Source organism: Sminthopsis crassicaudata, chromosome 2 (genome assembly GCF_048593235.1).
Source record: "Sminthopsis crassicaudata isolate SCR6 chromosome 2, ASM4859323v1, whole genome shotgun sequence".
NCBI classification, from domain to species: domain Eukaryota; kingdom Metazoa; phylum Chordata; class Mammalia; order Dasyuromorphia; family Dasyuridae; genus Sminthopsis; species Sminthopsis crassicaudata.
This window is the reverse complement of record NC_133618.1, coordinates 396,955,045-396,956,511: the sequence shown is the minus strand read 5'-3', so window position 1 is coordinate 396,956,511 and position 1,467 is coordinate 396,955,045. Positions and strand designations below refer to the sequence as shown.

General features: G+C 41.4%; 1 long non-coding RNA gene across 1 annotated transcript; it reads right to left on the bottom strand.

Moving 5' to 3' along the window:
• Positions 1-440: 440 nt before the first annotated feature.
• On the bottom strand, positions 441-1,199 carry LOC141556860 (uncharacterized). Its single transcript, XR_012486647.1, has 2 exons — positions 1,063-1,199; positions 441-674 (listed from the first exon to the last, which is right to left on the bottom strand). It is a non-coding gene; the product is annotated as an uncharacterized LOC141556860 (long non-coding RNA).
• Between the last annotated feature and the right edge of the window lie 268 nt (positions 1,200-1,467).

The window sequence follows — 1,467 nt, the reverse complement described above, 5'->3', positions numbered from 1 at the left end:
ACGACACTGATCTTGAAGAGATCTGAATGAGAAAGGAAGCTTTTCCTGATCTCTCTTAATCCTAGTAGCTTCCCTCTGTTGATTATCTCCAATTTATTTGCATCTTATCTTCATATTAAAATGACCCTTAATTTCTTGAAGTCAGGGATTGATTTTTGCCTTTCTCCTACCACTGTGCATCCCACGTTAGTTTACAAATAAGGAAACCAGCTCTCAGGGAAATCGAATAGCACCTTGCCCAAAGTCATAGTTAAGTGACAAAGCCAGGATTGAATGCCATGTCCCCCAATACCCAGTTAATACCCACTTCCCACTGCACTATGATGCTACTTTTTGTTCAAGGTTCCTTTATTACAGTTCCCCAAAGGTACCTGATTTCTAGGCCATCTTTGAGAGAGCTCAGGAAGAAGTTAGATACATACAACAGAGCCAAGAGTAAGACATTTGACTTTTTAATTTTGTTAGTGGTAGACAGACACAGTACTTAGAACAAGTGAACATGGCAGACAGCTATTAGAAAACAAGGTTATATGGTCCTTTGACATCTTGGTGATGAACAATAGAGATACCCAGCTCTTCATTCTCTTCCCTTCATCTTCCACAATTCACCCTATATTATCATGGGAATGCTGGGAGAATCCTCTGGGAGATCTCTGTCCTGCTTCCTTTGTAATCTGCCAAATGATCAGAGGGAGCCACAGTGATGGGCAATATTGGTCATTTATACTACTGCCAGTGACAATTCTCCTGCAAAAGGCTGTCTGATTACTCCAATTAAACTGATCTTAGCCCTCTCTAAATGTAGAGGAAAAAGTACTATACTTGGAATCAGAAAAACTGGGGTTGAGTTCCCCCTGGATAGTAGCTATGTGACTGACCTCTCTGAGACATATTTTCCCCATTTGTAAAGGAAGGGTGGTGATAATAATACTGCCTAATTCACAGACTGGTTGTGAACATGGCAGCAGTCAGGAACCGTGAAGGTGCTACATTAAGGTGAGTACTTAGGGGTCATAGGAGGTTAGAGGTGATTTGGATTCCAGCCATAAGCTCAGATCTTACATTTTAAAGTCACTGTATCCCGTAGGTTTGAGTTTTATATCCTAGGATCCATATCTCTTGTCAGTAGGGTACTCCCACTGTCCATGCTGCCCAAGTCATGGGCAGATAGTCCAGCAAACAGTGCTATTAAGGAAAAAATGCTTCCAACCTTATGAGCACAGTAAAGCTATAAAAGACATTTTCTGTGATGATGGGTGGAGATGATAGTACAACACTAACAAAATTTTCAGGAACACAATCATAGATGGCTGACGTGGTCCTTTTCCTTTCCAATTGGAGAGCTCCAAGTTTAAGGAGTGGCGAACCAGGAATGATAGGGCCTGGAAAACCTAGGAGCATGCAATTCAAGCCAATGGTAGTCACCAGGATAATCCCCAGGAATACAAAAAATAACCAGAAGGATCT